The sequence below is a fragment of the Jaculus jaculus genome, chromosome 3, assembly GCF_020740685.1.
Source record: "Jaculus jaculus isolate mJacJac1 chromosome 3, mJacJac1.mat.Y.cur, whole genome shotgun sequence".
Taxonomy (NCBI): domain Eukaryota; kingdom Metazoa; phylum Chordata; class Mammalia; order Rodentia; family Dipodidae; genus Jaculus; species Jaculus jaculus.
The window spans coordinates 90,399,194-90,413,467 of record NC_059104.1 but is presented as its reverse complement, the minus strand read 5'-3'; the positions used below and the strand labels follow the sequence as shown (position 1 = coordinate 90,413,467).

The following is a 14,274-nucleotide window of genomic DNA, read 5'->3' as shown; positions in this document are numbered from 1 at the left end:
TACCACGTCTCCTTCCTGAGGAAGAAGTTGGCTTTCCTGAGAGCTAAGTAGGTGGTATGGGCCCTGGAGAATACCACTGGGATGGGCTGGGGCTCCTCACAGATGCACAAGTACTTTGGAGCTTGGCTTCTGCTTCTGGAGACAACATAGGACCCTGCTGAGTGACAGGTGTCCAAGAGGGAGGCATATCTTTTGCAAGAGGCTGAAAGGAAAAGCTGGGAGGGGAGCAGCTAATGGGTGTTGAATGACTAGAAGATTCAGTACATGTCTCATTAAGGTGACTTGGCTCGCTGTGTGCTTCTTCATAAGTGGCTTACTCAGTGGCAGCTTTCTTTTCTTCTTTTGTGGTCAGTTGGTTGGTAAAGCATTTGGAGAACCAATGGGAGAAGTGCTGTACAGAGTGGAGGGCTCCTTATGAGCTTGGTCTTTGGGGTTGTTAATAATTTCCACTGATAGGGACTTAAGAATTATGGTGATTGGGGTGTTGACCTGGTGTGGTCACTTATGACCCCTTGCTGTAAGATTGCATGCAGAGCAGAGCACCACAGAGGTGTGAGCATTAATCATGTGTGGGACACTCTGCCCTCACTTGGGTCTCTAAACTGATAAAGTTGTGCCGGGCGGCTCCTGTTCTATACCTTGTGACTTGCCTCTGTGTGTAGCAGAGGGGTGGAGGTGTCCTGGGAGGAAGAGATTCCCGCATTGGGATTAGAGTGACGGTTCAAAGCATTTGAGGAATTTGAGAAGGCTCAAGGGGCATGTGAACTTAGGAAAGTTTTGAGAGTTCTTTTTTTTCTCCTTTGGTATAAAGAGAAATAGCATCTGAGTATTAAAAAAGGGAAAGATGGGAAAATGAGGTGAAGAGAGAAAAGGAGGAAGAAAGAAAACTAACAAGAGGCTGCTGAATGCTTTCCAAAGGGAGGTAGGGCATAGATTCCCATGCCGTGACGGTTCTCTGCCCAGGGTTTCTCAGAGCTGAGGGTTTGGATAGCGAGGAGCAGAGGCTGAGTCCCTCCTCTCCTCAGATGTCACCTCAGGCTATGCCTTGCAAGGGGAGGAGGTTCTTCTCTATGTGAAGCAGTGCTGGGTCAGGACGGGTTCTCTCTTCAATGGCTCTGTGAACTCGGGAATGCTTTGAAGCACCTTTGTTTAAATTATGCCTCCTACATACTCGCTTTGGAACTTTTATAAAATCATTTAGGCCTCTGAATCTGCCTCCTTCTAGAAAAAATGGAAAGCATTAAACCTACTTTGTAAAGGTTGTGGGAATAAAAATGATAGAAAATGGGGAAAGCACTTAACACCTCATCTGGCACATGGGAAGCACTTAATAAATCTGATTTCTGCTCTTGTTACCAGCAAACAGGCTTGGGCTAGGCCTGCGCATGCTTGGAAAGCGTGTTTTCTCTAGAACTGGGATGTTTGAAAGCTTAAGTGAAGGTGACCCACAGACAGGTGTAGGAGAGGAGGTTGGATTTGTGACTTGCCACAGGAATCCAGTCCAGAAAACTCTGGTTCCTGTTTTTCCCAAGGGTGACTGCTGCTCCGAGAGGGGGTGAAGAGCCCACAGGGACAGAGTGTGGACAAGCAGGCTGCTGGACTTCACCGAGCTCAGCCCAGTTCCACCGTCTGCATACCTCACTGTAATCTGGCTGTACTGGTCATGACTCTTTGTAAATAACTCCAGAAACTCTCATCAGAACCCAGGAAGAGGAGTGCACATGCAGCGTTCAGGAGAGAGTGGGGTGGAGAGTGGGCCTGAGCTCTTGCTGGATCCTTCCACTTAAAAACCACCTCAGCACCAGCGGCCTCCTCTGAAGCCGACACTTGCTCAGGCCATATCTTGCCACCCAGTGCCCGTAGTTTCTCCCCCTCAGTTCCAGCACCATCCTGTCCTTATTTTTTGCCTTCTTGTTTGTTTAAGATAGGGTTTTGCTATGTAGACTAGGCTGGCCTAGAACTCACAGCTATCCTTCTCCCTCAGCCTCCCAAGAACTGGGATTGCAAGTGTGCAACACTGTGTCTGGCCTGCTTTTCAATTTTAGCACTAATTACATGTTGCCGACGTATGTGTTTGTTGCCTTGGTCAGTGTCTCCTCCACTAATCCTTCACTATGTAGCCCAGCTGGCCTTGAACTTGTGCAGTCCTACTGCCTTAGTCTCCCAAGCTCTGGGGTTACAGAAATTGTGCCACCACTCCTAGCTTTTGCTCGGTCTTTCTGTTAGCTCCAGTGCTCTGTGATTTTGAGATCTGGTGACCATCCAGATAGAGGACTGAACATTAGTCCTTTTGTGCTGCTAATCTTTGAACTTTTCATGGTCATGGAAATGATTTGACTCTGACTTTTGATCACATGTTCCTCTTTGATCCATATGCTTAAGGAACACTCGGTTTGAGTGGAAAATAGCACATGTGGCCTTTGGCTAATAGAGAGCAGGACCTTTTTTTTTTTAAGGTCTGGAGGCGGCGCAGAGAAACTTGTGGGTTCCTGTCTTCCTCCTCCCTCTCCACATCCCCAGCACTGAGCTCCGCACTGGCGGGTCTGCTGCCTTTGCTGCTGTCAGCAGAACTGTCTGCAGGTGTAACTATCACCTGCTCTGTGTTTCTCCTACTCCAGCATTTCTTCTTTTCTGCCTGAGAGAGGGGATGTTAATTATAGCTCAGCAAAGTACCCTCTCTCTGCTGACGCCATAAGTGGGATTTAGCATTGGACAACTGGCAGGGTGGATGGTAAATTTCTTTCCCCAGCTTTTCTACTTCCTGCTGGGAGAAACCCCGCCCTCCCCCCAGCACGATGAAGAAGGAATGTGTGTGGGGCAGAGAATCTAACCTCATGTTGCCCTGCTCTGCGCTGAAGTCTTTGCTGCCTTCTCCATCCAAGGTTGAGATGAGGACTGGGAGCCAAACTCCTGAGTTCTCTTCTCTGTGACTAACACTGAGCTCAGAGAGGTATTTGCAGAGACCAGTCATTGCTCACCCACCTGGGCATTGCAGAAATCACTGTAGTAGAGGGTGGTATGCAAGCTTGGTTACAGAGCCCTATCCAATGTTTACCACCAGTAGATGTGTGTGCATTGTGAATGTGTACTTCTGTGCAAAAATCTAATGTACAGTATGATGAAATGGAGGTTTAAAGGTAGAGATAGACATACACATACAAATAAGTGGTAATGTTTTCTTAAGGTATAGCCCCAGTAATGTTCATACCCCTGGACACATTATGAGTGATCTACTGTGTCTCTTAAGCTGCGCTGCTCCGCCTTGTAGTGCGTCTGAGGCTTGTGGGCAGAGCTTGCTCAGGATGCAGACTCTTGGGCCCCACTCTTAAATGCTTCTCACATGGGTGGTCTTGGGAATTTGCACATTACTACATATCCCAAGAGCTACTGGTGCAGGTGATCATAGACCTTGCTTTGAGGAAAATACCCTTAGCCTGAAGCTTCCTGTGAGCCTGCTTTAAACATGCAACTTACTTGGGGTTGTGCCCATCTAGCCTGGACACACAGCTTCTGTTATTGCCGTGTATGTGGTGCATAGCGCAAGTATCACCATCTGCAGCAAGGAAAAAGGTGGGTGAACCGGGGGTATGAGATGAAATTTGTCTCTCCATCTTACTTAGTACCAACACTTCAGGTTACGCCTTGCTTTTTTCTTCTTTCTTTACCTCCCAGCATGAGAACCATAAACAATGAACTGCTGGTCTGGCTCCCTTCCTGTCTTTTCTCCTTAGTCTGAAGGTCAGTCACCCCCTTTCCTTGAAGTGGAGAGAAGCTCATTGCCACCGTGGTTCAGATATCCAGGAGGTGGAGTGAGAGCCGAGGGAATGAGGGTGTTTGAGTGTACACTGCCCCCGCCCTGCCTCCCACCCATTTACACCAGTACAGACGCTCTCTTGAGCCAGCCTTTCTGTGACTATGATGGATGAGTTACTAAATGGAATTCAGGGTTGGACCTTTGATACTCCGAGTTTATTGGGTGACATTTGAATCTCCATGACACATGCTGCAGGCTCCACAGCTGAGGAAATTCACCTGTTCAGTGACTTTTCCTCAAGAAACAGAACAGATCTCTTACCTTCCTTTCCTGGCCTCCTTACGTGATTCTCAACCTGGCGGAGAGTAGTCCTTGTAAGTAAAGTATAGAGCTCGTGTCAACAGTCTAGTATATAAGACATTTTTGTGAAACATAAATGAATATTGTGTTTCCATTTGTGTCCCATACCCAAGAAAACTCATTATACCTCTGCCAAGACTCCAAAATCCAAGACAAGACAAATCAAATCCAAAGTGTAAGAGGGTGCTGGGGGTTCAGAAAAGTCCTTGAACCCCATCCCTAGGTTCATGTCTAATTTTAACCAAAGAATTGAATGAAACAAGACTGAGAAGTAGAATTGTTAGATTATTATATTTGTTCAGGGAAGTACAGAACCAAGGGAAGACACCCACATGGCTTCAGGGCCCATGTAGTGGGCCTGGAAAAACCATAGAAAGGACAGAAAAGAAAGTAACAAGAGCTCCTGCTGTGTAGCGAAAAGCCCATGTGGAAAGTAAGGGCTGAGGGCTCTCCCAGCTTGGTCCAGCTGACCCTAGCCTAGGAGGAACTCACCAGCAGCTGGAGCTTCCTGAGTGGCCAGAGCGACCCTTACAAACGCATTTATAACCTTCCAGGTCAGGTGAACCACCGTGAGGGGTGTTTGGTCTGGGCTAGGGGCTGTCTCAGGAAGAGGCTAGCCATGATGCCAAGTTCTGGGGGCTGAACTTGACCAACCACATGTCAGGATTAGGAAAGAGGACCTTCCTCTCAGGTGGGGCCAGTTGTTTGTAGAAAAACAGATCTCCTTTAGGCAATAGATAAAAATCCAGATCATTCTTTGATCTCTAGCAAGTGAAGACTGCAAGGACATTTCTGTTTCCTGCTTTCAGGGGCCCAGTCACCCTAACTACCTAAAAGAACTACCTGACTCCCTCTCAGAAACACTTCTGGTCCTAAGCATTTTACATACGGGATGTTTAACCTTTAATATGACATTCATTTCATACATAAGAAAAGTGAGGATTAAGTGAGGTCTTGAAACTTATATAAAATTGCACAAATGGGCTAGAATTTGAATCAGGCAATTTGAATGTTATGGCATTCTGTTACCTTCTAAAGGCAAAGTAGTATCATGTATATTCTTGTTCCTTGTGATGCCTTAGTAATTGTTAGCAGTTAAGGAAGGTGAGCCTTCTCTTTACTGATGGTGTCAGTTTGGCTCTGGGGAACTCGGGTGAAGAGCAGCTGTTCTAGCAGCCTAGATCCTCCGGATTAAAGGAGCTTCCATTAGCAAGGCCTCCGTGGAAGCTGGTGAGGGCTCCCTCTTTCCCCTGCTAGCAGGTCTAATACTGAGAAAGCCCTCCTCTCTTTTTGGTTGCCTCCCTCCCTTACAGCAGAGGGTACAACGCCACAGGGGACTGGCCTCTAAGGTGCAGGCAGCTCCTTTTCACCTGGAGCCTGGCTTGTCTTACTTCCTAAGTCCTTTCCTTATGGTGACTGTTTCAGAACGTTTTCTCCTTTACGTGCTCTGAGCATCCCCACCGAGCTGGAGGGCAGTTCAGTTTTGTGAGACCAATTCACACCTGGCCTGTGTTGCGCTAGCACTCATCTGGCTTTCCTCACGCTGGGCACATTTTCTCTATCCACACACAGCTCCTCTCTGACACTTCAGTCCTTCATTTTGGTCAATCCCACACTAACTATGGCTTGGTTTCTTTTCCTCTTCATGTTCAGTTGGATCAGTTTCCCTGACTATCCTTCTCTTCTGGATTGTCATGCAAACTCTTCTCTTTTAGGATAAGGTCTTGAGACACAGCACTGGCTGGCCTGTACTCACTGTGTAGTCTAGGCTGGTTTTGGACTTTTAGAAATCCTCCTTTCTCTGCTTCCTGAGTGCTGGGCTTATGGGCTTGCACCACTGCACTGAACTCATGGGCTCTTGTTTGTGATGACTTCTCCCAGCTTCCTCTTGCCCCTCAGTGTCCAATACCATCAGGTATTGTGTATTTTTAGTCTAGTGACTGTCTTGCCTCCCTTCTTTAATCATTGTATTTACCTCACATAGCTGGTGGGTTCACCTCCTGTCCATCTGCTTCTGCCATCAACTCTGGGAGAGTTAAAATGTGCGCCCTGAGGTGAGAGGTAGCATGGCAAAGGTAAGACAGTTCTTGAACAACCAAACACTCAGCTGACTCCCCAACATAGTGTTTTTATGTGCCAGGCAAGATTCTAAGTCTTTTGTGAGTATTACATGTCTTCATAACAGCATTTGAGTTGAGTCACATCCCTGTCTTATAGATGAGGAAATGGAGACAGAGAGACAAAGTTACTTGCTGATGGTCACACAGAGGTGAGTGGTTGAGTCAGAATTCAAGGCTGAGTGCTTCCACATGCTCAACATTGCCCTAAAGGTTGATGGTTAACAAGCCAAAAATGAGAAAGTCACTCATGCAGACACACACACACACTAATGGGAACACACAGTGCCATTTCTTTCTCTTCTTCTCTCCCTTCTTCGTGTCCAGAGAATTTTTCATCTTCTGTATATAGGGAGAGTCTACAAGTGACCTCTCAAGGTCTGTCTTCTTTCAGGTTCTTTGGAGTTCTGTGAATCTCTTCCTGTTCCATCACCCCCCCCTTTTTTTTATCCATTTATTGTCAGCACCAAGATTGTAGAGAGAAGATATTTCATCTTTTTTTGGCAAAGAAGTCTGGTTTACATTTGTAGTCTCGGGTCAGGTAGAGATCTAGCTGCCCATTCTCAAAGCAGTGCAAACATGACCGCCTAACTGCCTGCTGCTCAGAACTACATCTCCCAGAATGCAGTGTCAGGAAGTTGATCTGACCAGGTTTTGAAGCAGCCCCAGTGGCCTCTTTGCAGCCTCCCCTCCCAGAAAGCTGCAGCTTTGGAGGCTCTTCTGACAGCAGCAGGATACTGTATGCCTAAGAGCTGTGCGTCTGGAGGCCAAAGCCCTACTTCCCACATCTCCTTCTACTGTTGTCAGACCACCGTCTTCTCAGAAGCATCTGGGTCTTTCTGTTTTTGCTCCCCAGAACTTAATGTATCAGTGCGGTGATTAAGGAGTTAGAAAATAATACCCAGGGTAAAGTAATTAGTATGAGTAATTGCCCTGGAGAGAGAAATTATAAAGAGACATTTCTTTCTTTTCTCACTAAATATTAAGCAAAATGCAATGAGTTGAAGTTGGAGTACAGGAAACTTCAGGTCTCTGGTTCAAAAAAAAAAATCCAGTGCATAGGATAGAGAAGTTATTTTTATTTATTTATTTATTTATTTTTGCCTACTTCAGATGCTCTTTATTTGTCAGACTTTAAGCCCATCTTAAATTACCCCTATCTCCATGTCCTTTCCAATTTGAGTATTGCCTATATTAGGGGGCAACTCATTTCTTTTTTTTAATTTTTTTTTTATTAATTAGTTTTTTTTTTTTTTTTTTTTTTTTTTTTTTTGTATTTCGAGGTAGGATCTTGCTCTAGCCCATGCTGACCTGGAATTCACTATGTAGTCTCAGGGTGGCCTCAAACTAATGGTGATCCTCCTGTCTCTGTCTCCCAAGTGCTGGAATTAAAGGTGTGTGCCACCACACCCGGCTATTGCTTAGTTGTGTATTCAGCAAATACAGTCAGTTTGGTACCATTAATTATTAGGCTCATCTGTGACCTACCCCCTCCCCTTGGCCCTTCCTTGTTGAGGTATATGGGTCATGCATTGTGGAGTTGGCCCACAGATATGGGTAGGATAAGTGTCTCTGCATATCATGACCCAACATGTGGCTCTGACAGTCTTTCCACCTCCTCTTCTGCAAAGTTTCCCTGCGCCATGTTGGGTTCATTTGTGGTCTGCTTCAGTGATGAGGTGTTGGGAGCTTCTGAGGCTCTGGCTCTCTGATTTGGTAGGAGTTGATTTTTCTCTGTGTTGATCTCCTTCCCCCTTGTGCTGGTATCCGGTTCATCAGGAAAACAGCACCCTTGTTTGTTTCGCCAATTTTCCTTAGTTTCCTTTTGAGGTAGGATGGGTGGCTCTCTCCTTAGGATCTACATCTATATGAAAAAGAGAAGCAGATTCTCCAACACAGAGTACGTTAGCACCAGGAAGAGAAGTTATTTAAAAGGAATTCAATGAAGTCTTTTCTCAGTAGCAGAGGTATAGATCCAGTGGCACCTTATACACCCTGCTTTAGTTCCTTCTTTTGAATATTATTTCTTTTCTTATTTTTTCCTTTGGAAAAAAATACATAGTTTTCCATCCCCATCACTTAAGCCTAGTTCTTCCCCCTTCTTTTCACTCCACAGTATCTTCCAAGTTGTCTATTTTGTAGTGAACAGCCTCCAGCCTCGAGTTCAAGGCATGAATTGTCTGGTCAAATGCATATGGCTGCCCCTGTTGAGCAGCCTCCTAAGTATTATGTGCGTATATTCCCCATCCATGGCTGCATTACCATTTTTCTTATTGTTGTTGTTGTTATTATGATTACTTGTTTTTTTTTTTCTTTTCTTTTTCTTTCAAGATAGGGCTTGGAAGTAGTCCTGACTGGCCTTTACTTTACCTCTGCCTCCTAAATGCCAGGATTATAGGTGTGTACCACCATGCCTGTTGACAGTTCTTTGAGAACTGGGTAGGTTAGTAGTCTGTCTGGGTCACTGGGGAGACTTGTGGACTCTAGTGATCATAGGGCTGGTGTCTGTTTGGACGAAGCAGAACATCCTTCTTCCTGGGTACCAGCCTTCTGCTCGCCATCTGCACATTTGACTGTCAGCCCAGGAACAGAGAGAGGATTGCAGGCCACATGATAGCCAGAGGGAATTTTCCAGGCTTTGGAGCAGAGAAGGGAGCATGAGTGAAGTTGCATGACCCAAGTCTTTGATTTTTTAAGGAGTCCAGTGTGTTCTTCTGTGCTGTGAGAGAAAGTCCTCTTATCCTTTTCAACTGATTGGCCATGGGCTAAAGCTTATCAAAACTGGGCAGTCTGGTATGCCCATTTTCTCTCTGTCTCTCTCCTTGCAAATGAATAAATAATAAAAAGAATCTGGGCAATGAGTTATAGAAAATCATCCATTGGCCTAAATTCAACTTATGGCTCAGCATCTTGCATCTGAAAGTCTGAAATCCAAAACGTCCCCCAAATGTGAGGTTTTTTGTGTGTTTTGGACTTCAGATTACGGTTACTAATTTATATAACTTATACATTTCATAAAATTAGTAATGCAAATATTCCCAAATCTGATTATACTTGAAAATATTTATCACTTCAGAAAGGGGAGAGCTGACTTATACTCTCATCTTGCAATGTATATGTAGCTCTGTGTTTTTGATGGCTGGAAAAATATGTTCCAGACACCAGGGTGCACATTCCTTTCTGCTAATAGTAATCTGGATAGCTGAATTAATATTTGGTAAGGCATCTCTGTCTGCTCTCTGCCTAAAAAGCACAAATAATTGATTTGTTTCATCTAAAAGCAATTTTCATTGTATACAGGAGATTATTTACTTACGTATTTGAGAATGTCTCACTCTGTAGTCCAGGCTGGCCTTGAACTCCTCTTGCTTCCTCCTCCCCATTGCTGGGATCATAGGCATAAACTATCTCATTTGATTTGAGTAGGAGTTTTATATGCTCTAGTCAATAATAATGGGGAGCTGGCTGAAAGGGTCGAGTGAATTGGTGGGAAATTGGGATGAGGAGGTTTATGGAGGGAAGCATGTGCTCAGTGAGTGTGGGGTGGGTTGTGGTTCTGGTCTGCTCACCGTGTGACTGTAGCCAAGTCATTGCTTGGCTCCCCAATTTCATTATCTTTACAGCATGTGCCATATAGGGTATCCAAGGAGATGATGGATTTGTAAATAACTTGTCAATTTGGAGCTCTGTAAAAACAGACAGTTGCCAGTGCTTATTACTCTAGTCATTAAGCTCGACCCATGATTGTTCTATAAGCTGGAAATAATATGGATGAGTTGATTTTTTTTGTGTGTGTGTGTTACAGCTCTTTGTGTTTATGTGTTAGTCCACCAGAAGTTTTGTGATGGTGAAGTTGGGCTTGAACAAAAGAAGATAATAGAAAAGAATGAAGAGAAATGGAGGCTGGAGTGATTCTGGATCCATGTCTTTCTAATTCTGTGTTGCTCTCTAGCCTTGCCTTGCTGGGTTTTTCTATGGTCTGGGGGCTGGACATAGAGCAGGGGTTGGGGAGGGAGGAAGGGTCCATGTGGAAATGATCGTATGAGGCTGATATCCTCCTCATGTTGACTTTTTTCTGGACCCAAGAGTCTTCATTTGTAAGGTGGAGCTGAAAGTTTCCATCCACCTGTAACTTTCTGTGGCACCAGAGAATCATTGTCCCTGCAGGGCGACAACAAGCTGAGGAAGGTGCTGAGGAATGCCTGAGGACATGGGTCTGTTTTTGCAAACCTTATTCTCTGGGGAAGTACGTCTTCCAGCTTGTAGGAAGGTGAGCACTGACAACTTGCTTCCTAGCTCCTTCTCAGAAGCCTTACTCTTCCACTGTGCTCTCTGCGAGATCAGCAGATACACACAGGGAATATCGGCCCCATGCTTTCAATCCTCCTGGTTCTTAGCAGTGTAGGCGGCTCACTCCCCCTTCTCTCGATGTCCACGGTATTCTAGCTAGTTCTTTTCCCCGGCTGCCCCTGACAGACACAGTGTATCGTGGGCTGCCCACTCCACGCCAGCCCGAGAGGAAGCTGTAGCTGCAAGCTGAGCGGTCTGTCCCTGTTGGGCAGGAAACCTAGAGTGATGAATGGGGCTGGATGAAGTCATCCTGCTCCTCCAATCAGGCTGCTCCAACGGAGCCAGGGGCCTCTGCAGATTCAGCCCGGCTGCTCTCATGTACCTTTAGACAGAGGCTGTCTCTGGGAGTGGAGTGGTGGGGGGGGGGTGTGAACCGCCCGCTCCTGGCTCCTCTGTAGGCCTCAGTCAGTCTGAATGTTATTGCAAGGTGAGTGGCTTCACTGGGCGAATTCCTCTCCTGCATTCTCCACCTTCGTGTCAGCCAGGCTCTGTGCCTCAGGCTCCTCCTTGCCCAGCTCCTTCCTCATGCTTCCATCTGAGTGCCTGCACCTTCACACCTGCCCCCACCGACCCGAGCCTTCGCCCTTCCTGCTACCCCGGCAATGGCTCAGTCCCTGCCAGCAGCCTCCGTCCACACGAGTCCCTCATCCTGACCTGTGGGTACCATCTGGCTGTGATGGGAGGGCAGGGCCTGCCTCTACTCTGCATCCTCTCCCCCAGCAGGGGGAGCCTGGGGAGACCCATACTGGCCTCCTGGGACCAAATGCCTGGAAGGGGAGATGCTTTTACTTGGCCTAATGGTTATGTGGATACAAGCTTGCAGCCCCCCCCCCCCACAGCTAGCTGGAGACCCCCAGATGCTTTCCTCTGTTGTCCCCAGAGGAGGCACCAGGGGGTCTGTTGGAGAGTGGAAATGGGTCTCTCATTCCCTCCACCTTACAAGGGGTGGTGTGCACTTTCTGGGTGGACATTTTTGACTCTGCCTTTTCTCTCTGGATGGTGACCCTGTTCCCTAGGCCAAGCCGGGATCATGGAGCCGGCCGACATGGCGACTGCAAAGGTAGGATGGAAATGCTGCCCGCCGCACTGTGCGTAAGTGGCTTCGCTAGGCGAGTTCCGCCTTTGGTTCACCTTTTCTACCCCACTCTCCCTCAGCCCAGCATTCCTGAGCATCTAGGGCTGTGCCAGTGGAGGGAAATGACCTCAGATTCTGCAAAGCATGTGCCTACAGTGTTGGGGTGGGTGGGCAGAGGAAGCAATCTGGGGAGGGCCGCAGTGCCTGTACCATTTGACTGGACTCACTACTGTGTCTTTTTTGTTGGCCTTTTCTCATCTTTTAAAAATCTTGTCTGCTTTTCATCCCCCGTCCTTTGTCCTTGTCCTCTGCTTCACTCCAGTGTTCTTGTTCCATTTGTGTATTTCCACACTACCACTCACCTGCACTTCTCCTTCCCTCTGCGGTTGTGTAAGGGCTGGGTGGGGCTGGTGTGGGCTGGACAGCCTTAGGAGCAGAGACGCCTCTTATTCTGCAGCAGAAGTTGGCCTTAGGATTGGTGAGGTCTTGGTGTCTGAGTGGCAGGTGCTGCGCTGTCCCCTCCCCCTGGCTGCTCAGAGCCCCAATGGCAGGCAGGTCTGGGCCTCTCCTGAGAAATGATGCCTGGGTGCTGTGCCTTTGGCCCTGGGCACACTAGAGGGCGTTCCTGAGTAGTTTTCTTAAGTCTGTTGGATGCTGCTGGTCATTGGAAATTTGTTTTCCTGTGCATTTTCCAAACAAGGAGCCTGAGCCACTTAGAGTGGATGGGGCATCTAAGGAGGCCAAGTCTTCACAGCTCTCCCAGCCCCTGTGTGCAGGGAGACACCTGTAGTTCTTCCAGAATATCTTGGCCCTTGCTGGGGGCCTTGCTGTTTGGCCAGATGGCAGGGTCTCCTTTCTGTCAGAGGTGGAAGACTCGACGAGGCTCAGACTTCTGGAGCAGGTTGGGTATCCTGTGATGTGAATGGAAGAGAGCTTGAGATAGGAGGCCCAAGCAGCCAGGGTGCTGTAGGGAGTGCTGTGGTACCAAGGTCAAAGCAGGTCTCTGGGACCCACAGACATGGGTGTTTCTCCCATCCCCGTGGTGCTGTGTGGTAACCGAAGTTCTTAACCTCTTTGGGCTGTCATCTTTTAGTCTACACCAAGGTGCATGTTTAGACCTGTCACGTTTGAAGGAAGGAGCCAGGGAGAGCAAATTGAATGAGCACATCTCCCAGGAACAGTTCCTCTCCCCACTCTCTCCTTCCTTTCCCCTTTGAATAGTCAAACTACACAAGGGATGGTGCTGTGTCCCTGTGGCAGCATGCAATGGCAGCTGTTGGGAGTGGCAGGCATCTGCAATTGTGTTTGGACCCAAAACTGTGTGCAATGGGTAGTTTGCTGACTGCTGGGAATGCTGCTGCTCCTGATGTGTGTGATGTGGGGACCTCTTACGCCTACATGCCAGCGAGCTAGTTCTTGAGGCTGTAAATGGTCTGTCACCAATCTGTTGGCTCTTAGGGTGTGGTACCAGGGTGAGCTGTGGGCAAGGTGTAATCCTGGGGCACTGGGGAACTCTGGAGTTTGAACAGATGTGTTTGTGTCTGTATTTGCATGTAGATGTAAAAGCAGACATGTCTCACTTTCCTTAGGACTTTCCACCCCTTAGTCCATATTACAGGTCAGCCCAAGCTTAGACACTAGAGCTTAGAGCTGGCTCATTCCTGAGGTCAGCATTTGCCTACAGGATATACACCACAAAATTCCCAGAACTGATGGTGTTCAGCCTGGCACTTTAACCATCTCTGGTCTAAGCTCTTGGAATGAGCAGTCAATTCAGACATCTTTCTTCTTGGCTTGTGAACCAGCAAGCTCTGCATGGGTTTAGGAGTATCTATGGCTTTCTCCACTCACAGGCAGAAGGTGTTTTTTTTTTTTTTTTCCATGTGTGTGCGTGTGAGCACCCACAGTAGGTATGATATATGTGTGTGTGTACGTATGCGTGTGATGTATGCACATGTGCGCACAGAGGCCAGAGGAGAATGTCTGGTGCCCCCTCCATTGCTTACCTGCTAGTTTTCCTTGAGATAGAGTCTCTTTTCAGATTCCAGAGCTTTGGCAGTTTCATGAGTCCCAAAGATTTTCTAGTCTCTGCTCCCCACAGGACTGGGGTTCCACCTAATGTCGCTATCTGTTAAGATACATAAATGGGGTCTGGAGGGGTGGCTTAGCGGTTAAAGCATTTGCTTGTAAAGCCAAAGGACCCAGGTTCGATTCCCCAGGACCCACGTTAGCTAGATGCACAAGGGGGTGCATGTGTCTGGAGTTTGTTTGCAATGGCTGGAGGCCCTGGTGTGCCAATTCTCTCTCTCTCTCTTTCTCTATCAAATAAATAAATAATAAGCTAGCCGGGCGTGGTGGCGCATGCCTTTAATCCCAGTACTCGGGAGGCAGAGGTAGGAGGATCGCCGTGAGTTCAAGGCCACCCTGAGACTACAGAGTTAATTCCAGGTCAGCCTGGACCAGAGTGAGACCCTACCTGAAAAATAAATAAATAAATAAATAAAAATAAATAAATAATAAGCTATTTAAAAAGATACCATTTGGTAGATGAATTGTGTTCAAACATTTTTTTTTAATTAATTTATTTATTTGAGAGCGACAGACACAGAGAGAAAGAC

The 14,274-nt window shown here is 47.1% G+C and overlaps 1 protein-coding gene across 7 annotated transcripts in view; it reads left to right on the top strand.

The window, feature by feature from the left end:
- Gramd1b (GRAM domain containing 1B) overlaps nt 1-14,274 on the top strand; it is a 183,186-nt gene that overhangs the window by 67,079 nt on the left and 101,833 nt on the right. Inside the window, exon 1 of one of the 7 annotated variants that reach the window (XM_045145824.1) lies at nt 23-47. The exons of 5 other annotated variants lie outside the window; for them this stretch is intronic. The gene's annotated coding sequence lies outside the window, so the exon portion shown is untranslated. Of the gene's footprint in view, nt 1-22; nt 48-11,609; nt 11,642-14,274 lie in introns of those variants that run through there. One more of the 7 variants, XM_045145826.1, reaches the window with a different exon arrangement.